The following is a 26,996-nucleotide window of genomic DNA, read 5'->3' on the forward strand; positions in this document are numbered from 1 at the left end:
TTATTATATACTATATATATGGATTACTTTACTATAAAAAACACAAGATGTAATCCTGAGTCCCCCTAAATCTTGTCTTCAGTGGCTACATAATAAGAATGTAACCAGCATTATTTTCCTGTGCTATCATAGTCCAGGGACCATTCTGGTTCTAGATGACAGGGAAAACAATTTTAGATTTAAAAAAAAGTTTCCAGAGAATTGCAGAATACGCAAGCATAAAACATGAGAGATTTCTTTCAATCAGCCCAATTCTGTCATTAAAAATGCAATTTTACCATCCAAATATGATGTATTCTAGATATTTTCTTTCTATCCCTAACCTCTTTCAATATGCATTCTTAGTCAAAGACAACATGCTGGGAAGAGCTGTCTTGACAATTGTCTTTAAACTAAAATCTGCATGCTACAGATTTCATGCAAAGCAACCTTATCATTTCTAATTGCTTTGAGCGATGAGTATGAAAAGGAAAGCAGTTCCCAGAAAGCACTCCTCCCTAAAAAAAACAAAATGGTAACGTCACAAATATAAAATTGGGGGAGAAACTTTAATTTATTCAAAAATGTGCAACATAAGTAAAGACAGATGCTGGTTTGAGGGCTGAGCGTGTGTGATCCTGTAGTGTATTTTGCCAATTGTAGGACAACACAGTTGTCAAATTCTTCCTTTACTGTGAATAGTTTATGTGGAAACTGAGTAGTATTTTGTTTTGAAATCTGTGAGGATTGAGAGTAATTTTACTATATGCCATTATTTCCGATAAAAATAATGTTGCTGTATCCACTACCCGTTATTTTTTATTTTTTTATTATCCGTTGTTTTTAACAAAAAACGTGAAGAGGGGCGAAGCTGAAAGTTTTTTGTTTAACAGCAATTGTTTTTAAAATGTGTAATTATTTGAAACTTGGAAAAGGCAGAGTATAAGAAGTTGTCATCAAACTGTGAGCTATACCTTTCTTGCAGCACACAAGGCCAAATAATGTCAGATGTTAGAAACTCGAAAATAAAGGTAAAAGGGAAATCAGTGTCTGTGGATTCTTCTCAGGATGATAAATTTAAGACAACATTTCTGAAAATCACATCGTAGGGTTTTTAGGAAAATACCTGACAGTCTAGATGATAGTTGAAAGAGAAAATAAATGAAAGATATCCCTAGGAAATACAGAAAGACAAATATAAAGTAGTGACTCAAGGACAACATAAACTTATTGCCTTCTGATTTTCTTCACAATAATACTTTTTTTGCTGATTATTATAAGAAATAAATGTCAATGAGACAATGTGGCAGAAGTTGATTCTGCTAGGTTGGTAAAAATGTGAAGGATATTTTGTCTCTGAAAGGTTGGCTCAGAGCTTATAAATATGGTTTCTGGACAGATTGAAAACAAATGAGCTTCAATGTACGATGTTTCAAGGCATGTTTTATGCTTTCTTGATCTATGAACAATCAGGTATTTAATGTTTAACTAGCCATGTACTGTTTATTGGGAAGGAGGGGAAAATCGAGTTTTTAATTCTTCTTTATGAGAAAAAGAAGGAAAGGGATGGTCCTTCGAGTGCTGTAACACGTACAAAATACTTCCAACAAAGGGGTTTGGGTAGGGGCTTATAAATGTGTGCCATACATCAGGATATCCTATTTGAAATAATGGAAATGCATTGAGAAGACATGACCCTAAGCAATTCGGGGGGGGGGGGCGTTGAAGAGGAAGGTGGCATGGAAGATATTAAATCATGCTTCCTTCTGTCATTGCCAATTATATATTCAATTTCCGAGTCAATGTTTCATATATCATCAGAGCAATGCATTATAATTCTAAGATGGCTGGCACAGTCATAGTAACATCACTCTGATGTCATCTTAGATTCTGGCAAAGAGCCACAATGAGCATGAAAGTTTAGCCATCCTGAGAAATATTTCTTGTATTTTTAAAAAATAAATGATTAACATTAAGCCAAACTAAAGAAACAACTCATTTGAAGATGTGGAGGTCATTTTCCAACTGTTACTTCATAGTGTACACTGGCATTGTGCCAGGGAGACAGAAGGAAAAGCCCTGTAATAAAATATGTTTTAATAAATTATTAATTTTTCATAGCCAGGCTAAAGATTTAGAAGGAGGATGGCATTTTCTAACTAGGCCACAGGCTTATTGAGGTTAAAACTCTTTCTCTTTTGCCCAACATTGCAATATGGATGAGCCTTTGCTCTAGCTTATCGTAACTGCAGTGCACAATCGATATTTAAATCCTGAAAGATCAGCAATAATGGATGCAAACTGAACAGATCAATATTTAGCCTTTTGTGGACTATAACTTTTATCTTAGCCCCAATTACTCCAAGGCACAGGGGTTGATTTTTTAATGTCTTGTGTGTTTGGAATCTCACTAATTTTAATTTTAAAAGTTAAAAAACACATTGTTAAGATGCCTATAATTGTGTTGATAAAAATTATTTTAAAGTATGCTTAAGTAGGTTTACTGTCTTTTCAAGACCATTTAGTAATAATAAATTTCAATTGTGACATATATGTATGTGGGTGTGTGTATATGTTTAATTTACAGGGAATCAGATAATTTTAAAATTCATGAAAAGGTATTCCCTTGTAATATCTTTGGCAATATTGCATGACCACTTGAGAGATATTTGTACGGCTTATATTTTCAGGATAAACATTAATTACAAATTGAATCAAATGTTAGCATTAAGGTGTTGTTTAATTATTCAGGTATCACAGTATAACTTATCAATTATGATAATTTGTCTCTGAAGTTCTATAAAGGGATTTAAGGAAATCAAAATTCTGAATAAAATAGCATATTTTCTTTAGAAACAGCAATTTCAATTTATTATTCTTTGAGAAGACAACTACTCATAAATGTGAGCTCTTTTCCCCAAAGCCCAACCCTATCTAATGCTAAAAAAAAAAAAAAGAAAGAAGAAAGAAAGAAAGAAAGAAAGAAAGAAAGAAAGAAAGAAAGAAAGAGAAAAAGAAAGAAAAGAAAAGAACAGAACTGTACCTTTGGTGATTAAGTCAATTAGAACATTAACTATGGAGAAATATAGAGTAACAGAGCCTTTTCTGTAGGACTTCTATTTTTAGAGCGTGTGTGTGTGTGTGTGTGTGTGTTGTCTCGGAATTAAAAAGGGGGAGAAAGACTTCCAATTATAGTAAGCATACTGCAGTTGATTACTTAAAAGTTAACAAATACAAAAAGCAACTGCTTGAGGAATCTGAGAAGTAAATAAGAACAGGAAAATTGGGAAGAATATTAAAACTTGAATTAAAACCAATATGGTCATGTTGTGTTTCATGTTTTGTTTCTTCTTAATCTCCCACTGTGAGACAAATTAAACTGTATGACGGATACCATCATCAAAATCTCTTGTAATCCCTCCTTCTGGCCAGAAGGCCAGGAAAAAAGCCACCTGTGAGCTTGAGAGTAGGGATAATTCTTTGTTTCCCCCCCTTTTATAATTCTCCTGTTCCAAAGCTAGCCCCAGTGAAGAGCTACAATACCACATTGCAGAAATGGCACAAATACCTAGAGATTAAGAAAGAACACCCATAACTCTGGACTCACAAAGAGAGTAGAGGGATATTTTTAAAAAAATATGTAAAAGAATTCCCAATATTTTTTAAATCTCTTCTATCTTTACTTTGCCCCAAGGACAGGCCCGGATGTACAGATCTGTACAATTTTGAGACCAAGAGATTGAGATAATCCCATCTTTCTGTCTGGTGGCACCAAAAAAAAAACAAAAAACAAAAAACAAAAAACACAAAAAACAGTCCATACAAGCTGGAGAGTGTCTGAGAAATCCCACAGAGGAATCAGCTAGAGAATCCCTATTTGCATGTGAAACAATGCAAGCCCTGAGCTCACCCTCAGTGTCCTTGTGCAGAATACATCTAAGAAGCAAAGCCAAGGTTTTGAAAACTGAACTACTATATAAACCACTGCTACTCCTCCGGTGACAGGCAGACTCAAAGAACACAGTAAACACTTTGAATATTAAATTTACATTAGGATCATCACCTGCAGAAGGCAGTCTGACTTGCATTCTGTACATGAATTGACTGCTTGCTAAGAGAAAAAAAAAAATCAGCATTATCAAGGATTTTAGGAAGACCTGGTTTCTTATAACAGTTTCCAAATGTCCAGACACTATTCAAATTTACCCATAACATCAGGACCAGGACAAGTTGACCAAGAACTAGGAAAATCTGACCAATTATCAAGAGAAAAGAAAATCAATAGGTGACAATCCTGAGATGACACAGATATAGGAATCACTGCACAACAACCTAAAGAAGTTATTATCAAGCTTTATGAGGTAAACTCCTGAAATTAATGGGAAATTACATATTCTAAGCAGATAAATAGAAACTACGATACAAATGCTAATAGAAATATTAGAACAGAAAATACACCAATATATGGGGAAAAAAAAAAAAAAGCACTGGATGGCCTCAAAGTAGTAGAACAGAGATGACAGAGGAAAGAGATAGTGAAACTGAGATAGAACGATAAATATTGACCAGGTCTGAACCAAAAATAAAAAAATAAAGGAAACAAAATAAACAGAGCTTTAGTGACCTGAGGAATAATATTTAAATATTTAATATTTTTATCATTAGAGTTCTTAAAAGAAGAAAAAGTAACTTGCACAAAATATATTTGAAGAAACAGTAGCTATAAGCATCCTAAATTTGGTGAAAAGAATAGATTCACAGATTCAAGGAGTTCAACAAACTCAATTCCATAACAATCTTAAACACATTTGTACATAGAGAGCTCCAAAATATAAGAAATATTAACAATTGATCTTAAAAAAGAGAAACATAAAAGTCCACAATTACACTAGAAGATTTCAACACCCCTTTCTCTGTAATTGATAAAGCAGTGAGATAGAACATTAACAAAGACACAAAAATTTAAAAAAAAAAAGAAAAAAAAAAACCTTAACATCATCGACTAACTAAAAATAGGGTTTGGCAAATTATGGTTTACCAGTCAGACATGGACTACCACCTTTTTTGGTATGGCCTGGGGGCTAAGAATGGATCTTACACTTTAAAATTGTTGTGTTTTAAAGTACCTACATAATCTCTTCAATTTTGTTCTTGGTCTGCAAAGTCTAAAATTTGTACTATTATTCACTTTAGTAGGTTGCCAATCTCTGAACTACAAAGTGACATTTATAGAACACTTAACAACTACCGACCAGATATTCTTCCAAGTGTTCGTGAAATAGTCACTAAAACCATGTTGTAGGCCATAAGCCAAACCATAAAAAAAATCTAAAGTAATGGAAAGCATACATACAAAGTATGTTCTCTGACAATATCAGGATTAACATGTAAATCTGTATCAGGAAGATATCTGGAAAATCCCCAAATAGATTGAAATTGAACAGCACACTTCTATATAACTAATGGTTATAAGAGTATATTGCAAAGAAAAATAAAAACTTTTTAAATTGAATTACTGTACATCAAAATTTGTGGAATGCAGCTAAAGCAGTGCTGAGAGGGAAATTTATAGCAGTAAATTTTGTATTAAAAACAATAAAGTTCATAGATAATCAGAGCTTGTACCTTGAGAAATGGGAAAGAGAATAGCAAATTAAATAAAAAGCAAGCAAAGTGAATGAAAAAATAAGTATAAGAACAAAAATAATGATGTAAAAACAAGACAGAATCAATAAAAACAAGAGGCAATTCTTAGAAATTACCAAGAAAATGCATTATCTACCACTTAGACTGACAAGAAAAAAAGAGACAAGACTAACATTAATAATAACATCAATAAAAGAGGATATTACTACAGATGCTAAAGATATAAATGGTGAATACAGAAATAAAACAAATGTACAAATCATTGTTAGAAGAAATTAAAGATCTAAATATTTGTGGGGCACCTTGGTGGCTCAATTGGCTAGGTGTTTGACTTTTGATTTTGGCTGCGGTCATGATCACGGGGTTGTGGGATCAAGCCCTGTGGCTGGCTCTATGCTGAGTGTGGAGCCTGCTTGAGATTCTATCTCTCCATCTCCCTGTGTCCCACCCCATCCTCCTCATGCACTCTCACCCTCTCTCTTAAAAAAAAAGTCCAAATATTTACAAAATAAATATTATGTGTTCATGTGTCAAAACACTAATATTTTTTAAGATGGAAATACTACCCAAATTGATCTACAGGTTTAATTTAAGTACTATAAAAATCTCAAATTTCTTCCTCATAGAAATTGACAAGATAATGCTAAAAGTCTTATGGAAAATCATGGGACATGGAATAGCCAAAATCTTAAAAAAGAACATAGTTGGATGTTGCAGACTTCTTGATTTTAAAATTTGATATAAAATTACAGCAATGAAAACAATGTGGCCCTGACATAGGTAGACATATAGATCAATGTAAGAGAATCAAGAGCCAGAAATAAGCCTTAACATTTATGATAAATTGATTTTGATAAGTGTGCCAAGACAATTTAATGGGGAAAGAAAAGTCTTTTGAAAAACTGTATTGGGAAAATTGGAATTCCACATGCAAAAAATAAAGTTGAAATCCTTACAACATATACACAGCAATTAACTCAAAATGGAATGTAGATTGAAATTTAAGACCTAAAACTATAAAAAGGAAGAGAAATAAAAACAAAATCAAACTACTGGGACTACACCAAAATTAAGAGCTTTTGCACAGTGAGGGGAACTGTCAACAAAACAATAAAGCAGCCTCTGAGTGGGAGAAGATATTTGCAAATAATATATCTGATAAGGGATTAATATCCAAAGTATATAAAGGACTAACTCAATTTAAAATAAAAAACAACAGCTTACTTGAAAAATGGAGGATTTAAATAGACATTTTTCCAAAGAAAGCATACAGATGGCCAACACACACATGAAAAGATGCTCAAAATCATTAGTCATCAAGGACATGCAAATCAAAACCACAATCAGATATCACCTGTCAGAATGGCTGAAATCAGAAACACCAACAATAAGTGTTGCAAAGATGTGGAGAAAAGGGAACCCTTGTGAACTGTTGGTAGGAACGTAAGCTGGTATAGCCATTGAGGAAAACAAAATGGAGATTCCTCAAAATTAAAAATAGAATTACCATATGATCCTGTAATTCCCAAAGGAAAACACTAGTCTGAAAGATATATGCACTACTGTGTTTACTGTAGCATTGTTCCAAATAGTCAAGATATAAAAGCGACCCAAGGGTCCATTCAGAGATGAGTAGATAAAAAAAAAAAGTGGTGTATGTGTGCAGATGTGTAGTGGAATAATACGTAGCCATAAAAAGAATTAAATATTGCCATTTACAACAACATGGGTAGACATAAAGGTTATACTCACAAAATAAATCAGCCAAGGAAAGACAAATAGCATGTGATTTTACTCAAGTGTAGAATTTAAGGAACAAAACAAAGAAAAAAAGAGAGAAATAAAAAACCAGACTCTCAAATGTAGAGAACAAACTGGTGGTTGCCAGAGAGGACATGGGTGAGGGAATGGGTGAAATAGCAAAGGGGATCAAAACAAAACAAAAAACAAAACAAAACAAAACAGAATAAAATAAAATAAAATAAAATAAAATAAAATAAATAAATAAAATAAAAGGATAAGACAATCCATATAATGGAAGAAAAGTTTTGTGAATTATGTATTTGATGAGAACCGTGCCTGAAATATATAAAGAACTCATATAAATAAATAATAAAAAGATAAACAGCCTATTTCTTAAGAAAATAGACAAAGATGCAAATTTATTATTTATCTAAAAAATATCTATCTACAAATGACTAAAAAGTACATGAGAGATGTTTTACAAGATCCGCTATAGGGAAATGTAAATCAAAACCACGATGAGATACCACTTCACAGCCACTAGGATGATTATAATAAAAAACTCAGATGTAACTGTAAAGCAGGGCAGCTGTTTTGGGAAAAAAAAAAAAATGACAGTTCCTCAAAACGTTAAAAATGGAGTTCACTATTGAGCAGTAACAATATTTTAAAGTTTATCCGGTTGGTGTTTGCATAACTCTACACATAGACTGAACACCAGTGAATTGTACACCGTAAATGCATGATCTGTATCTGTGTGAAGTATATATCAATAATGCTCTTATCTGAAAACAAAGCAAAAACCTATACATAGTGTCCGTAGCAGCTTCATTTGTAGTCACTAAACACTGAAACAACCCAAATATCCCTGAACTAGGACATTCATAAACAAACCAAAATAAACAACAGGAAAAGAAACTATTGATACGTGCAACCATATGGATGAATCTCAGATGCGCTACGCTACATGATAGAAGTAAACAGTTATTGTATGACTCCATTTATGGCATCCTGGAAAAGACATAGCTATCGTGATAGATCATAGATTAGTGGCTACAAGGGTTATAAATCATAGGAGGTTTTGACTATAAAAGGATAGCCTGAGGGGCTTTTGGGGATAGTGGAACTTTTTTGTGTCTTGATTTTGTTGGCAATTACGTGATTCTATACGTGAGTCAAAAACTATAGACTCTCAAAAGAGTTTATTTTATTTATCAATAAATGATAATACAATTTAATCAAACAAACATGGCAAATTTTCTCTGTGGTTTATTTGTGCCAGGTGGGCATTCTTTTGGAGTCTTTAATATTGCCAGTCCTAGAAATGACAGCATGGAGTTAGACACTATTACTTTCATGTTCATGTAACAAATGAGAAACTAGAGGTTTGAGAGCTTGAGAAACGTAATCAAAGTCACAAAGCCAATACCTTGGAGCAGAGGATTTGGACCCAACAATGTGATACTGGGTCTTAGTCCATTTGTACCGCTATAACCAAATACCAGGGACCAAGTGACTTGAAAACAACTAACGTTAATTTCTCACTGTTCTGGGGGCTGGGAAAAGTCCAAGATCAAGGTACCTGTAGGCTCAGTGTCTGGTGAGACAAGTCTCCTCGATGATAGCCATCTTCTTGCTGTATCTCACATGGCAGAAAGGACAAGGGAGCATTCGCAGGCCATTTTGTAAGTGGTTCTACCCTCAGGACCCAATCGCCCCACAAAAGCTCCACCTCCAAGCACCATCCCATCAGAGGTTAGGATTTTAACGTACGTATTTTGGAGGGACTCAGACATACAAGTCATGGCACACTAGGAGCCAGACCTCAATCTTTATGCACAATGCCTTTCCATTGTGTTTTCTTATATGGTCAGAGGGGGAAAAAATAAAACAAAACCCTGTAAAGGAAGTGGGTTAGAATAATCACTGCAAAGTGCTTGGGAACTACAAAATCAACAACAAAATTTGTACTTATTTTTTTTATTTTTACTTTAACTTTTTTCTGAAGTTCAACATGATCCAGAAAAATGAGCAATTTCTAAGTCTATGGCTCAATGGATTTTCACAACCCCCAAACTCCTGTGTAACCAGCATTCAGATTAAGAAACAGAACATTCTAAGGTCCCATTCGTCCCCCATCCCTAGAAAACCCTCATGCCCCTTCTGGCTGTTACTCTTCCATAAATCCTGACTTCTAAGCTCACAGATTCACTCCTCCTGTTCTTGAACTTCATATAAGTGGAATTATAGAGTGTGTGCCCATCTGCGTCTGGCTTCTTTAGCTTGGCATGATGATGTTGTGTACGTCAGTCCTTCTTATTGTTCTAGGATTCCATTATGTGACTGTAACATACTTTGTTTATTTACCGTTTTGTTGATGGGCATCTGGGTGGTTTCCAAGTTTGGGGCTGTTGTGAACCGTCTTACTGTAAGAATTTATGCACTTGCCCTTGGGTCAACATGTGAACGCGTTTATGCTGGTATGTTCCTGGGAGTGGATCTGCTGAATTATAAATTCTGTAGGTTTTTTACATAAAATTTGCAGTTTGACAAATCATTTAAAGACCCCTGAAATGGACCAAGAGACCTGTGTCTGAGTGCATCTCTGTCCTACAAACTGACACAAATATTCAGTGAAGCATGAACATTTGTCGATGTTTGGTGCTAAGGTCATAGGTAAGTTTTACCTCTTTTTGATCTTACCTTATGGTATGAATTTTGCATACAGATTCCAGTTTATGTGTTGGGGTACATTCTACACTCTTTATGAATACTTTTACAGTCATCTCCCTAAATTCTCCAGATTTTTTTTTCCTAATTCAGAAATATTTCATCTCATAATCTACATAGTCAGTCAAAGGTTCTCCAAAATAATTAAACTGGCACATGTACTAGCTTTTTATTCCAGATGTTTTGACAAATGCAAATCACAACAGTTGTATTAATTACAGTTATCTTTAATTATTAAACAATACAAATTACTGTGTCAAACTATATCCTCATGTTGGCTCAAGAGTAGTGAGACTTAAGTTTCTGAAAACTAAGCTTGATGCCCCCAATCATTCAGAATAAATAAAATGTATATGTTTCCTTCTTCTGTTGGGCCAAACTGAGTATGATTTATTTTAATTGTTTATTTATCTGAACCCCTTGACTCCAATATAATTTGGTCTTTAATCTGATCAGACATTTGTTATAGTTCAATCTTTCAGAGGAGTTCAGAGAATTTCAGCATCTTAACCAAAAGTGGGGAGAGAAAAATCAAAAAGAAAACTTCAGAATTAATTTTCACAGAAGTTTATCATCTCATATTTTTAGTCCAATCTAATCCTGATTAAAAGCTATATCAATTTCACATTTTTACAGTTGAACTATAACATAATCAAACACATGTTCATGGGCAAGTCTAATGTTTGTTTTCTTCCTTCAAATAAAGTCATTCAGATTTTGTCAGTAATCTCCTTTTCATCTTTGGATTCACATTCCATCTTTAATTGATTTCAACAGCTTTTTTATGTGTCAATCAATAATAGGACATTGACATACAGAGGTAAGGTTCAGTAGCTACTAAATATGAGAGATGATGCTTTGTAAGGGTATAAATTAAAACATCAGTAAATAATTTTGTATTTCCCATCACTTTATGGCATGCAATATTAAAGTATTATATTCAAATGATTTACCAGCAACAAAACGCTCTACAATATATTCTTGAATAATTATTATTTATTTAATGCTAATTAGTTGAGCAGTCAATGCTCCCTCTTTAGTCATCTGGCATACTACAGATCTTTTAAAATCAACCCTCACTTTCCAATGTTCTAGTAATTTAACCACTGAAGCAATCTATACATTCTATTGTTGGCCAAAACAACATACCTCCTACCATTCGATGAGAGGAGACTGTTCTTCATTTATTTATCTTATCACTGAATTTCATTGATCATAATTATGTTGTTACTCCAAAATCCAGCCTTATTTTTAACTTTTATACCATGATTTGTGACCATTCGGAATTTCTCAACAATGAAATACTCATGGATCCTCTGGGACAGCAATCTTTAATTTTCTTAAAATATAAGCCTAATTCATTAAAATAAGAGATATTTGGACTATCAAATTTGAGGGCATCTTTATGACAACATAATACTCGTTTCTTTTATGTTTACTAAAACTATGTGGTATCCATTCACAGGACTTATACATTCTTTTTTCTCTTTCCTTGACTTATCTCAACCTTTCTCAACCTTATCATCATCTCATTCTATCTTGTGTTCACTCCATAAGCTACCAGCACAGTGAAGGCAATAGGCATACACAAGGAAGAGGAAACCAAATCTCGCATCATCTGTACGTCTGAGGTAAAATGAAGCTACAGTTAGGAATGTTTCTCTTCTAATGACCAGCTCCTGTAAGGTGTCCCTGCTGTCGCAGATTGCTGATGGACATCATTTACATTGTATTACTCATGAGGATTTCCCTTTGGAGTAATTCACATTAGGGTTACTGAAAGACCATCTTGCCCATATTCTCCTTAGCTCCGTGGTTAGAGCATCTCAATGAATCTATTACTTACCCCCTTTACAATTTAAGCTAGACATATTTGTAACTTGAGAATGTTTTATCCCATAAATCACAATTGTCATTGAGTAGAACAAACAGAAACCAGGAAAAGAAATGTTGAGATTTTCTGGACTATGTCTAAGACTCTGGTTCTCAATATACTTGCCAGTTTCTTTTAACTTTCTGTATCCTAATAACTAGAATTTCATATATCAGGGAGAAATACTGCAGCATGAAGAAATGTTGGATGTGGTAAGGTAATTGAAAAGCTGGTGCCTCTTTTGTGAAAGTATATTGTCTTTTTTTTTTTTTTTTTTGGTCACCCTGAATATCAATAAGTGTCTCATGTAGTTAATACTGTTGCATATAAAAAGTCAGAATTCTGTTCCATAATTCCCTCTTCTTTAATTGTTGGAGAGAAATGTATTTTAAGCTCAAGTTTCAGCTTCTCAAGTTTGGGAACTGTTACATATTATTTTTAGTTTGAGTTACAGTTCATATTACCTTACACAATATTCTTTAAGGATGTAAGAGATTTGAAGGATGGCTGGAATGTCTTCCTAAAAACTCTGAAACCTTCTCCTTTTCTCTCTCTGTGAAACTGAATCCTTTATCACATTTTCCCAAATTAATTACAAAAGTTAAAAATTAAATCTTACTTTTGTCCCCCACATTAATCCTAAATAGATCAGTTATTTTGTCCATATTAATGGGAGCATAGCACTGGTGAGATTTAATTTCAAACTTTTGTAATTATAGCTAAAATTAAATTTTACCATGGATGAATTGTCCATGTCCTAGATGAGAGGAGACTAGGAGGATTAGCAATTGGACCTCCAGGATGACTTATGTTATCTTCGATAATTAATTAAAATCAATGTGTAGAGGCCTATATTCGGAAACCTAAGGAGTTTCCAAGCAGGAGTTTTTCAAATTCTCTCTCAAGTGTGGTGTAAGGCGTACAGGAGTTACAGTGCTTTGAGAAAATTCTAGAAGATCTAAAGTAGTCCAGTGAGCTTAGAGTACCTTATTCTGGTTACTGAATTAAGCAGGATTAGGTACTCTTCCTGAAATACTGCAGAAATTTCATAAAGTTGGAAAACATAGTGTTTGTTTCTCTAAAGGCTAGATAGCTGAGAAGCCACTATAGGGGGTGAAGAGATGGGATAGTTTATGCTTAAAATCGAATCTGTACGGAAAATTATAGGAAAGTGGGTAGGAAATCTGTTAACTCTGAAGACTCTCTTTAAGTGAAAGCAAACACAATAATAAAAATTTTGGTTATATCTCAAAATGTAAATGGAGAAAGGTGTGAATGTAGTTATAATGTAGAAACTGTACAACAAGGTTTATTTAAGAAGCATTGCCCAGAAAAAAAAAAAAAAAAAGGTTTTGAAACATTTGAGGAGAAAGGCCTTATAAATTTCAAAGTAGTAATCAGAGCAATCAAGCATTACCAAGTTCAGTGACTAGGCACTAAGGGGTTTTCCTGGATGTGTAGTTATTTTATAAATGCCATACCAGAGAAGTGTGTCGCTCCATTAAAAAGTCCAGCTGGGCATCTGTTTCCCTGGCCCCGGCAGCCCCATGTTTCCAAGTGCGAGGTTGTACCTAGAATGGCAGCTGCCCCTTTTTACAGCCGGTGCTGTTGGGTTCATGCATGTGTCTCCCTGGCATCGACAACAACTGCGATGTGGGCAGATGTATTCTGATGCCTCCCATCTTGACATCTGTCCAGCATTGCTCTGCACATCCATCCTGACTGCATCTTAGGAAAAAGCATTTTCACACTGCTACTGAGGAATTGATTAGAGCTGGGTTGTTTTTGTTTTTGTTTTTGTTTTTGTTTTTTTTTCTTCACAAATTAAATACACTACAAATGGCACAAAGTGGAAGACTTACACCTTGCCTATAATCTCATGGCAACTGTGTTTGTGCCGAGAGGGAACAGGGTAGACTTTTATTTTGCTCATCTTATTCTAACATGTATTTACTGTAGATTTGGTTGATTTTTTTTTTCCCGTCAGCTGCTTTTTTTAGTATTTTCTTATAATGTTTGGTTCTGGTCATTTGAGTTTTCAGAGTGTGTTTAGTCACCCTCTACTGCCAGCCAGGCCAGCCTCAGGTTTAACTTGAAAAATAGTTAAAAGGTACATCCACTTCTAAGCCTGGTGATTTGTTAATATGACTGGATTAGGAAGCATGTCCTGGCCTTTGTGCTCATGCTAGCCGTGCTCTGCTTTTTCTCTCAGCTCTATCTATCATTAATGACAGGTGTAGTCTCGGTGTCCAAAGAAGTCTTCTTAGCGTACTCCCAGACTCTGCAGTTTCCCCTTCTACATTCATAGAATTTCACAGCCTGCTTCTTCAAATGAAAACTATCTTGAATTGCTCTGAGGCCTCTCCTGTGGTCTTGAATTAATATCCAATGTTGGTATTTCACTAAGCTTTCCATGTCTGTTTATTTCATCTCTACAACTAGACTGTGAGGTGCACAATACGCGTTTCCGTATCTTGCCCATTCTTCCCCCATCCTACCCCCAGATGAACTATGACAGTGTCTTGAATGTAACAGTTGCTCAGTACATTCTTGTTAATTCACATTTTAGTTGCCAATTCGAAGTAGAAAAGATCAAATCTAATTCCTCATCTATAATAGCTTAGATGTTTTTAATAATCTGATCAGAGCTAGCAGATATATGGCCAAAGAGAATCAAGGGGAATTAAAGTTGAGAAAATATTCTGTTGGGGAGCACTAACTGAGTTGGTGTCTGCTGCGATTTTGTCTGAGTGGATGATGATCATCTGAGTGATCATCTGTCATTCTGGGGAAATAGTTCATTCGTTTTGTCCTAGAATGTAGTAATAATATAATAGCTTCCATAACATTTTTTAAAATGAGAAGCAACATAGTAAAAGCCAAATACACAATGGAGAGCACATAGCCTTCCATAATTATCATCATCTACAATATGATCTAAATCATCAATGTTACCACTATTAGGCCACTAATAATTGACATTTCATAGTCACAAATTTCCCTTGACAGAACAGCATGTCAGACATCTGTTACCACTGCACTCCATTGCTTCTGCATATTTATATTAACCTCCTTGTTGACCTAATATCTGTCTTCTGCTTCCAGATACAACAGAAGGAGGTCCTCTGAACTCCACTCTGCTACTTACAGGGCCCACCACCATGTTAGGCAGCAATCTCTGTCCTGAGAACCTATGCCCGTCAGCAAGTTGAATCCTGTGTTAGATTTTATGCTGCACAGCTAGATTTTCGCTCAAAAGCCATTGAATACATTAGAAAGATTACTTTGCCCCTTCTGACTCTAGCAGAAGCAATAAACTTGAATGCTACAAAAAGGCTATGAATCGCTGGCCTCTGAGCTTAACAGTTGGAAATAACAAACGACCAGGCTGGCTGTTATGACAGTGTCCGTCACTGGAAGTCCACAGGCTCTCACATTCTCTGTCTGCATACTTTTTACTTGGAGCCAACATCTTCCCTTTCAGTCACAGAGACCACTGGCTGGCTCTCAGCTTGTCTTTCCCTCCACAAGGCCCTTGGCTGTACTGATCAGTAAAATGCAAATCCCCAAACACTTCAGGTTTTCCTCTACCTGCAAAGGTTTCTAAATGTTCTTATCTAGGGATTGATTCCAATGTGAAGCTTTTATTTATCTTTCCAACTTGAACTCTTGCTTTTGTCAGCAGAAAGGGAATATAACATCTATATTTTAGAAAGTGACCTATGGGGTTTCCTTTTTATTTTAGTTATCTGAATAAAAGTCCTCAGTGGGACTATCATTTTTATCATGTTCCTAATCACATGGCAGCTCTCTTATGTTTGCCCAGAAATGCATTTAATCACTGATACCTTCCTGTTCTCTATTATTTCTTCTCTTAACTTGTTAAGCATTTCCTGTGCGCCAAAAAATAATTCACTATTTCTCAGTTTTCCCCTCACTTCTCAGTTATTCATATTGTCGTCATAACCGTAGACAAAGTTTATGTCTTTACACCTAACAATCTTCCTTCTACATATTTCCCAGGCTGCTTTATCCTTTACAAGAGTCAGATGTAGATATCAGGCCTCAAAGTGCCCCAGATAATGGAAAGCAAGAGGTCGAGAGGAGAGGGTGAAGCCTCCAGACAAAAATGTGTGATGAACAGATTTTCATGGTTTAATGCCGTTGTCTAGACTATGCATCCCTAAGACCTACCACAGCTTGGGGACTAGGTTAGGAATGGGATGAGACACAGAAAAGCTATAAACCTCCTAAATAGACACTAAAAATCTTTGGCAACTGTAACCAAACTCCTTCCACATCAAGAATTATACTCTCTTTAGGGAATTACTGGGAAAAGAAACATCTATTTTGTGGAGGGAAGGTGAGCACAAAATGTAGGACGTTTTTCTGAGTTAAACAAGGTTGGAATAATGGAGGTGGATTCTTGTCTAAAGAAGAGAATAAGCTCCCCTCGCTGAGATAACTCAATGAATTTTTCTAATCCGAGAACATTGGGATGGGGGTAAAATGTCCCACAGGAGAAAAATCTGCTAAATTTTAGGGCTTTTCAAAGGAAAAGAAAACTAAGAGTTTCATACTAAAAGGTGCTGACTTAAAAGCACTTCTATTAGGACAGCTTATGAAATAAGATAACGCCTGATATCCCTAGAGAGCCATGATTAATTGGTTTGATCGGGCAAGCCATAAATAATGATTACTCTTTCTGATATACTCCCATGGAATTAGGAATTAGGGAGGAATTAGGGACTATTAAAAAACAAAAACAAAAAACATGTGCTATGAAAACCTCACCATCACTTTAGGAGATGGATGTTGCCCCATATTAAAGAGGAGGAAAATTAAATGTGGGGATGTTAGGTAAGTCATTGAAAGTCACAGAGTTAGTAAGGTAGGAGAGCAACTAGGTCTATCCTGTCACCAATACTTTCCCCTTGAGCTAATGTAATCACATCTGATAGTGATTTGAACGAGTGCAAAGACTGCAGGCGTTTTTGCTTTGTTTGTTTGTTTGTTTTGTTTTCTCCTTGAACCAGGGGATAAAAATATTTTACATGATTTTATTTTTGGATTAAAAGATGAAATAATGTGCTCCCTTTGGTGCTGGTATGGCACCGGATCTTTTATTTCCTCCGCACAGCCGAGGAAGCCTTAAGAGAAAGGAAGATATTTTCCCGTGTACTGTGTTATTAGGTGCACAGTCTTTGGAGACCAATATAATTCCTTTATGTTTTCTCCAGAGAAGACATAATGATACAGGATTTTCAGTTGGAACCATCCACGCACAACAGAAGCAACAGTGGTTTCCATCTGTGTAAAGTAGATGACAAACAACTAGAATTATTGGAAGCCAGGTAGTTCCCAGGTTTAAATCACTGGAAAAGTAAAAATCTGTCATGTCTTGATAAAGCGTGTCTTTAAAAATAACAAATGCAGTAGCCTCCAAAGAGAATTATGTCAGGAAGAGGAAGCTGAAAAAGATAAATTCCAATACAAAGTCTGAAATCCTGAACCATGGATGTATCTCGTGTCAGTCTACAGATACGCTAAAAGTTGAAGACACCTTACTTTGCTCACCCTACGCGATTGTATACATGTATCTCAATTGTATGGGTTTGGTTGAAATTTTATCCTTTTATTTTGCTCCAGTACTCTTTCTAGATGAACAAATGGATATATAGAGATATGGGGGGGGGGGGGCGGGGAGAAAAAAATATATTGCCCTAAATGGCCTGGGGGTACACGCAGCTTTCAGTGATAGATTTAAATGGCCATGAATTTACACTGACCTTACAATGTTCCTGTTTATCCTGAAGTGCACATACCATTTCCCCCCTTTGGTGCCTTGATTAATGACTCTTCACTTCTTTTCTGTAGTTTCTCTTTTCTTAACTTCCCTGTTGATAAGTATGTTTCAATTCGAAAGCAGAGTGTCACCGTGGAGTTGGGGGTCACTTCCTGTTGGTCTTAGTTACTTGGAATTGCCAGCCCCCCGGGTCTAGCTTTTACAGTGCTACAAATATTTCATCTCGCTGATGTAGTCCCCGTGACTGGGCCACATTGTCTATTATTTTAGATTGAGTGGCCCGTGTTTCCTTTTTTGTATGACACTTGAGTAACATTGTATGACTGCTGACCCTAAAGAAAATGAGATGTACCTCCCCTAAGACAAGAACCGAGCACCGAAACTTCTAAATAATGTTTAAAGAGAAGTCAGCGTGCTAACTCGAGACTGTAAATCTATGCATGCTTTCCAAGTTCCTAAACTTAATTTTCCTGACATGCCCTCTGTGCCAGTTCCACTTGTGCTGAGTCCCGAAAACTATGCAATCTTGAAGTACTCTGTCCTCTATAAGCATCCGGGGGCACGGACCTAATTTGATCACAGTTAACTCTACTCAAAAACACTGAAACTTAGAACAACACCCTAGCCTGGCCAGATTCAAGTACTTGCCTGCAGCTGTTTTCCTCGTGCAGGGCAAAAGCACCGCATCCCTCAGGTAAAACTTGAGGTTTCCAGTACTTTTCATAATCTGATAAAATGAAAATGAACTGCAAGGTCTTATTCCTTGTATTATCAAATACAGCTTTTGAAGTAACTTGAGAATAAGAAAGATGGCTTGTCCTTGCCTATAGGATCACTCTCAATTTCTCTCTGTCTCTCTTTCAGTCCCCTCTCCCTCCCTCCCTCCTTCCCTCCCAGTCTCTCTCTCTCCCTCCCTCCCTCTCCTCTGTGGAACAGGCAATAAGAAAACAAATCTCAACTGTGCAATTTGTAACATTTTTTCCCATGACGCAGTCTATCATTATTTGGATGACTAAAAGCTTTAATTATTTACTTTTGGGAGTCCCTGAAACCCATGTCATCACAAATACTGAAGAATTTTCTGGGAAAGGTTTGAAACACTTCCAGTTAAACTCTTGACTTAATATCTCAAGAAAAAAAATAATGTTTCTACCACATATTTTATTAAACCCTTTAGGTCCTTTTACAAGAGAGGAAATACCAATTAACGTATAATTTAGCAGAACAAAATATTATCCCATTTCAACCAGTACCCACTTCCTTGAAGTTTATTCAAGCATTAATAACCATTTAATGCAATTTAACTACACTGAGGTATCCATTACATTAATATAATATATCCATCAGGAAATTAGAGTTTTGTTTCCATGAATTTTGTATTACAAGAAGGTCTTTATAATTTTATTCCGCATTTTATGATCCTTAATTCCAACTCCTCAGTCCCTGTTACAGTGTGAGATGATCAAAATGTTACCAATGCTCAAAGATTACAATCACTCGATTTATTTAGCCAGGAATCACAAGTCATTTTTGTATATCCGTATATATTTGAGGATTTCAACCACTAGCTGTTTCAGGATCATCAAACCTCCTTAGGAACATAACAGTGCGACTAAGTTTTTGAAAACTGATTATTAACAATGATCTGTTTAAAGCATACATACTGGGATGATGTGCATAAAGTAATATCTTCATGGTCTGGAGACCTATACAGTGTTTTCAAGGGTAAATTATATTACCTGTGTGGACAGTTCTATCAACAGATACATTCTTGAATGCTTTAGAGCTTCAGCTCAGGAAATACTGATCATGGAACCTTAGCTATGTTTCACTATATAAGGAAAACTAATCACATGATAGGGTATATGAGAATATTAGATATTAAGAAGACATGATAGGCCTTCCACTGAGCATCCTTTATCTTATACTAAATGCTTAGAAAGCTAAAAAAAAAAAAAAAAAAAACTTGATTAAAGGAGCTGGCTATTTTGTTTCAGAATCAGAACAAGGTTCTCAGGGTTCAAGTGAAAGCAGTCTAATGAGCTCTCATCTAGATAGGAAATAAAAATGTGCAAACAGCAATGAAAGACCCAGATTCACACTTTGAAATACCTTTGCTCCCATGTTAGAAGAGTTGAGGGGATATTCCGTCAAACTTCTGGAACCCTTTGCAACCTCCCTCCGTATCACAACAGCATAGAAACAAATTACATTGTCAAGGGATCACTTTATCTTAATGTAGAAAAGGTCGTGAACTTATGTGGATCATATTTGCCTTTTCAAGTAAAATTTGAAACTTTACCTGAGTATTTGTATTCTATTTGCCTAGTCATGATCTACTATTTTACCTTTTTTTAATTAATATATAACATTCGCTTAATTGATGTCTGAAAAGAGAAGCTTTTGGAACCGATAGCCCAAAAGGAAATCTCAAAAGATTGGAAAGTTCCTAAAATCCTACTAAGGGAATTTCAGAGGTCATAATTTGATTAATTCAAGAAAAAGTTCCTGCTACCGAAGATGCTTGCAAGCGTGTACGTGGAGAAAGTGAATACAAAGCCAAGCAGATAGTCTATGAATTGTGGCAAAGTAGACCAACCATATGGCCAAATCTGATCTCTTATCTGCTCCTGAGTTGAGATATTATATAAGAAACTGTATAATTTTCTAAGTTTGCCTATCTACATTTTCTCCTTGACTCAGGTCAGGAAGTTACTCATTAACACTGTTCTGAATGCTAGATGCTAGTAGGCAAAAAAATATAAAAAAAGATCAATGCATCTCCCAAAGATTTTTAGCTAGGTGGATATGAGTAAATATTCTGTGTCTTCAGCTAGCTTTTCCTACTCCATCTTTGTTATCCATATGCCTTATGATGAAGTAAAGTAAGATCATAAACGTATGTTGTTTGGTTCTATTCACCTTACTGATCCCACAGTTAGGATGAAGTCTGTAAGGAGTAACGCTTCAGAGAGAAAAGATCAATAATTTGAAATTCCTTGAGTAGGACTTTCTTACCAGATGACAAGGAGCAAGGACAAAATAGAGTAAAGAGAGGCAGCCAATATCTACTTTAGCAGTGGATCCTGCAAAGGATTTCTGACAGAAGGTGCAATCCTGTTTCGCCACGCTTTCTCCACTGCTTCATATTTTTTTCCATCCCCATATCTACCTTCAGATGAATAAACAAAATCTCTTCCCTCATGTTCCTTTTTAATCTCTCAAGCTTTCATATTCATTTAATAAACATTCATTAGGAGCCTACTGTGTGCCAAACCTCGTTCTATATGTTTGTCTTTTGGCCATTGAACCTCTTATTTATCTCCCCACTTACCTCCTGGCTTCCCTCCATTCCGGGGATGTGCTGGACTGCTGCTGCTCGATCTGTACTATCCAAACTTCTGGTCCAGGCACTCAGGTACTATTCATGACCCAGAACACCCAACTCCAAATTGATTCCTCACATTTTATCAATTCCCAATTGTACAGAGAAGTTAATATTAGTGAAGACTAAAAAAGAAAATTGTTACATAATCATTCAAAATAAAGTGTGAGCAGCATAAAAACTCCTTATCAAGGATACCACCTTTAAAAATTAAAGAAAAGTAATTTTATCAAATAATTTATAGATGAAACTCTAATTGGTTAATTATTACAACGTTTTAAAAGAATCTGCCACCCACTTATCTGTCAAAAGCTGGCATCCTTTCCCTCCACTTCTAAATCTGCCTCCCCTTCTAATGTTTAAGGCCACCAGACTTACTAAGATAGCCACTTGGATGGGTGACACACAGAATTGACAAACTGATTCTCGACCTGTCTGATTATCTCACATTGGGATGGCATGGTCTTAAATTTGATAGGAGGTAATGAAAATAGATATCAAAATTGTTTCTATAAATAAAAATCTTTAACAAAGAAAAAAAGAAAAAGGAGGGAGGGATGCGGGGGTGTCTCAGTGGTTAAGCATCTATCTGCCTTTGGTGCAGGGTATGATCCCGGGGTCCTGGGATCAAGTCCCACATTGAGTTCCCTGCATAGAGCCTGCTTCTCCTTCTGAATATGTCCCTGCCTCTCTCTGTGTGTCTCTCAATAAATAAAAATAAAATATATTTAAAAAATGTTCTAAATATAGAAAATAAGGACCAATGAGGAAAACAAAACATAAAAATGGAAATATTGGTCATACTCATGGAAAAATGGTTTTGTGAGAGGAAATTTTTGAGAATGTAATAAACAGCCTGTGTGATTATATGCCAGTAATCCTTACATTAAGGAGGTATTATTTTTCATTGCTACATTATTTATTGCATGTCTTAAGAGAAGTTTATTGGGACCCACTTTTATGCATTTAATATTTCCTACTTCAGGGCAGCCCGGGTGGCTCAGTGGTTTGGTGGTGACTTCAGCCCAGGGTGTGATCCTGGAGACCCAGGATCAAGTCCCACGTCAGGATCCCTGCATGGAGCCTGCTTCTCCCTCTGCCTGCGTCTCTGTCTCTGTCTCTCTGTCTCTCTCTCTCTCTCTGCCTCTCATGAATAAATAAATAAAATCTAAAAATATATATATATTTCTTACTTCAGTGTCTCAGAATGTTAACAATTCTGAATTCAACATTTGTGTTCACCAAACAAAATGTTAATAATTTTTTAGCCACCAGTAGGATGTACAGACAGAAAGATAATAGTAGACCAACACTTGAATCTATATTTGCCCAAATCAGTGGGAAATCAGTTGACTTACCAACAGTCTTATGGATGATGAAACTGTCTGTAACAAATATAAATAAAGAAATTACCAGTGAAACATTTACCTTTTTAAAATAGAAAGTACATGCAATTTCATATCAAGAAGCAGCAATACTTAAGAGATTTCATATCTAATTTCACTTGGCCTGTTTAGATTTAACAGTTAATTTCCAATTACAGTTAATGTTGAGACTCTCTGTCTCGATGACCTAAACATAGGGGTTGCAGTTGAAATTGTGTTGATTTCAGCTCATCCAAATTAAACAACACAAATTATACTATGAAAAAAAATATATAGCATTGGTACTATATCCCTTTATGTATGAACATTTATCTTAAAAATACTGACTTCCAAAATCATTACCCCAGCTCTTAAGTCATTCCTATAACACAACTTTTGTTCTCTGAATGCTTACAGTGTACCCAGAACTGAGGGAGACGTTGTCAACAATTTATGTTCAATAAATATAAAAGAGTTACTAGGATCTCCAGAGTCACACGTCAAAGATGGCGTGCCAAAGAAGTGAAATAGCTGACCCCAGGTAGCTAAGGTTTCAAAATGCAAAAATCGAACAATATAAATCTGGATCTTACAGATTCTAGTTTGTGCACCGTCCATCAAGTCACATAAAGTTGGACAGTTTGTGGCTCTGTAAAGTTAGGTCTTGTCTTTATCCTAATTCTAATATATATATATTTTTAAGATTTTATTCATTTGTTCATGAGAGACACACAGAGAGAGAGAGAGAGAAAGAGAGGCAGAGACACAGGCAGAGGGAGAAGTAGGCTCCATGCAGGGAGCCCAACAGGGGACTCCATCCTGGGTCTTCAGGATCATGCCCTGGGCGGAAGGCGGTGCTAAACCGCAGAGCCACCCGGGCTGCCCTAATATGTTTTTTATTTTTATTTTAATTTTTTAATTTTTTAATTTTTTATTTTTTCTTAATATGTTTTTTAAAATTCAGTGTAAATCATGACTGCATAGAAAAGCCAATAACTCTTACAAAACTTTATGAAACCGTAAAGGTGTAACATTGTATGCAGAATAGATTTTCTATCACATGAAACAATTTCAAACACAGGTGTTTGGGATTTATGCTTTCATTAGTTTATGAAAATAGATAAGAAGAGGTTCATAGTTTTTGTGTAATATTGTTTAGGCAATGAGTCAGTGCTTACTTTCTAATCATACCTATTAAAAATAAAGCATTTAGGTGAGGAGATATAAAGAGTGTCACAACTCGTGACTGCCAGGTATAGAACCTTTTCATAATACATTTTAGCTTGGAAAAGATCATTGATAGCAAGAGCAATTATCCTCATAATTTGATTATAACAAGCATATTAAGTCGAAAAGTAATCCCATAAATGCAGAAATACAGTCTGTTCCTACTCTCCCCTACACTTTTTAAACATGTTTTTTCAATCCCTAGTCTTTTATCAAGTGAGTAGATATTTGTTCTACCCACTTTAGCGACTTCTACTAAGACACCTCACTAATTTGTTGTTGTTATTTTGAAAGAGAGAGAGAGAGTATGGGCAAGGGGTGTGGTTGGGAGGAAAGGGCAGAGGGAGAGGGAGAGAGAATCTTAAATACACTGGATGCCCAGCACAGATCCCTACTTGGGGCTTGATCTCACAATCTTGACATCAGGACCTGAGCCAAGATCAAGAGTTGAACGCTTAACTGACTGAACCACTCAGGCGCCGCTGACATCTCACCAGCTTTTGAGTGAATTTCACAATTGTGCTCTTAATACATATAATTCATTATTGTTCTTTTCTTTAGTTCTTGCTTCAACTAGATGACAAGTGCCTGGGGAACGGAGGCTGTGTCTTATCCATGTTAATGCTGTGTAGACCACAAGCTCCATAGCGCTGAGCAAAAGACACTCAACCAGTATATAGCTAATAAATCTTAAGATTTCTATTCCTAGTAAAACTTGTGGGAATATGGACTCTCTTGTGTACTTTCAGTGAGAATATAAATTGACACAACATTCCTGGAGGATCATTTCTCAGATATATAAATGTCCAAGCCTTTCAACCCAGCCATCTCTACCTGGAACATTTTCCTTGGGGTCTTTCTCTGTGCATCATTTTCCCTATAGAACCACCACCTCATTTCCCACTTTACCATTTTTCTTCAGTTGGCTAAATCCTGTTATTTGTTAAGTCTCAGCTTAAAAGCAACACCACATGAAAAATTCCTCTTAATATTAAAAATAAATGTTAAGTGTCTTTATTTGGGATTCCCAGAGCCCCCAGTGTAACTCATCCCAGCACTTATTTACACAACTGTCGTATCCTTATGCCCAAGAGTATCCACCAAATTGTATTTGCTTGGTAAGTGTCTATTAAATTAGCGAGTAAATGAGTTAATTAATTAATTAATTAACTAACATGTTTGAACCCAAGATGTAGAATAATTGTATCTTACAATATTAAAATTTACCAATTGTTTTTCAGAGTAGAAAGTCCTTATTTCATTAAGGGATTATTAAAACAAAGTAAAGAGAAACCTAATTTGATGTTCTCTTTCCACAATTTTTGCATCAAAGAATAACCCATATGCTTAGTATAAGCATCGTGTCGAAAAGTATGATATGGAAGTCTGTAAATTTAGAGAAAATATGTAGATCTGGGCCCTCCATTAGGGAGAATCATGGAACTGAGAATGAACTTCTTTGTGACCTCTGGATTCCTTATATCCTTACATTATAGTCCACACTAGCTTGGCTTTATTCCTCAAGAACAGTGTACAGTAAATGGCATGACTAAAGAGAGAGGTTTCCTGGGTCATTCCAGCAAAAAAAAAAAAAGGACATTTTCTTTCTTTCTATCCCACTTAGGATCCTTTGATGACAAATGCTCTCATAAGCATGTAGTAAAGGTGAAGAAGGGAAGGGATCAGCTGTATGAGAGGATGTTCATTTTGACCATTTAATTTGCTGTTTATTTGCTGAACATCTTGAAAAAGAGTCAGTTTAATTATTTCTGCTTTCCCCTAAAAAATCTAAGAAAACATGCTGCAATATATCAGTCTATCACTATATATATACACACACATATGCATATACATAATACGTTGTATATACTTTATATAATACTTTTTATAAAACTTTACATATATAATGTTTTCAAACAACAAATTGTACTTATCTCATCTAATCATTAACCATTAACTTAGACAACTTTAGATCTTCCCACATTCCTGGTGTTTGTCTGATGTAACCATCTAAATATACAAGTGGGAAAACTGAATTACAGGGAAGATTTTTTTGCCTCTTCTTCAAGGACTGAGCATTAGTACCTGACAGATAAGTAACACTGGAAACTACCTCTTCGGACCCAGTCCCCTGAACTCACCTCCCACCTCAACCGGTGTGTTACTGTTAAGTGTCGTTAATGACAGTTTAGACCCCAAATTGTAAACGTCAACTCAGTAATTGCTTATCCCTGAACTCATTCTTATGAAAGTTCACAAGCTGAGGCCATAAATGATACACAGCATTAACCAAACACACACACACACCCCATCTTGCTAAACTAAGGGTAGTAATGGTTTCTGTCTGAAAGAAAAACTAAAAAAAGAGAAAAAAGTACATCAATTTTTTGGCATGTAAATGTTTCCTATGATTCTTTTATGCCGTCTCCCCCCCAACCCCCACCCCTCGGTGAGATTAATCGTGTGACAAATGACATGAGATGGCCTTATGAAATTTTGTCTGGAACAATTTTTACTGCTAATGGAAATTATAAATAATATGTGCCTTTCGTCAACTGCATTCTTCAGTAATCTAATTGTATCAAGCTAATGAGACCTGGGTTAGGAAATGTTCTGAGGTTCCCATGCCCCAGGTCAGGGAATGCTGCAAACATCTCGGAGCAGATGTGCTCAGTCTCACGAGGGTGGCAGCTGGAGCACTTGGTCACTCCACAGAGCGCTGGCTGTGCAGAGGGCTGTGCACTTGACCTACTGCTGGAGGTAAACAGCCGGTTGGTTAGCTGCAAAACCAAGCAGAGGGGGAGGGCGGAGAGATAAAATTCTCCTTCTCCCCCCTTCCTCCCCCCCAACCTCTTATTAATTCTGTGGAAGATTCTTCCCCTCTTTCTTCCCGGGGAAAATGGTTGTAAATGTTGCCTTTCAGACACCAGCACATACTTGGTATCTGCATGCGGTGTGCTAAAGGGAGCCAGAGGGCCAGGGCAGGGCTGCATGAGAATGAAAACACCTCTTTTCTCCATTTCTCCAAATCAATACTGTTTACTCTGCATTTACAAAGGTTGATGCACCACCACTCCAGGCTGTTACAGACAAACTGCTTCAAAGAATATTTTATATTATGGTTGGATAAGAGGCGTTTAAAATTAAAAAAAAAATCCAACATACTCCAAAAGTAGTTATGACTACCCCCCCCCAACCTTGAGGTTAGGAAGTGTGGGCAGTAGGGCTGAGATATAATTACCT

General features: G+C 35.9%; 1 long non-coding RNA gene across 10 annotated transcripts in view; it reads right to left on the reverse strand.

Annotated features, from left to right (window-relative positions):
• The window catches only part of LOC112649315 (uncharacterized), a 265,636-nt gene that overhangs the window by 138,487 nt on the left and 100,153 nt on the right, over positions 1–26,996 (reverse strand). For all 10 annotated transcript variants that reach the window (XR_004807039.2, XR_004807037.2, XR_007403892.1 and 7 more), the window contains exons 2-3: positions 22,521–22,547; positions 21,112–21,287 (exon numbers count right to left, since the gene is read on the reverse strand). This is a non-coding gene — a long non-coding RNA (uncharacterized LOC112649315). The remainder of the gene's footprint in view (positions 1–21,111; positions 21,288–22,520; positions 22,548–26,996) is intronic.

This window comes from Canis lupus, chromosome 19, assembly GCF_003254725.2.
Source record: "Canis lupus dingo isolate Sandy chromosome 19, ASM325472v2, whole genome shotgun sequence".
In the NCBI taxonomy this organism is placed as follows: Eukaryota; Metazoa; Chordata; class Mammalia; order Carnivora; family Canidae; genus Canis; species Canis lupus.